Here is a 357-nt window from a genome sequence, read left to right on the forward strand (position 1 = left end):
GAGAAATGTATCTCAAAAAGGAACAACATATTTTTTCAGCTTATTTTATGGACCTTAATACTTTTCCGCACTTCAGGATTTCCTCATCATGAAGTTTTGAAGCTTGCGCGAAGGTTTCTCTCGTCACGAGGCTTCATTATTATCCGAAGCTCGTTTGCATTCCCCTTGATGAAAGCCTCGTGAATTTCATCCTATTTTCACTAAATTCACACAACGACTCTCTTCGTAGCTGCTCATTAAACTTTAAGGCATTTAAAGAGGCATTCAAACCGCGAAGGAATTCAGAAATGAAAGTTCAGAATGCGGAGGAAATAAAATCAGAACAGAAAGAAAATCAGAAATCCGACTTTAGATTTC

Source organism: Penaeus monodon, chromosome 23 (assembly GCF_015228065.2).
Source record: "Penaeus monodon isolate SGIC_2016 chromosome 23, NSTDA_Pmon_1, whole genome shotgun sequence".
Taxonomy (NCBI): domain Eukaryota; kingdom Metazoa; phylum Arthropoda; class Malacostraca; order Decapoda; family Penaeidae; genus Penaeus; species Penaeus monodon.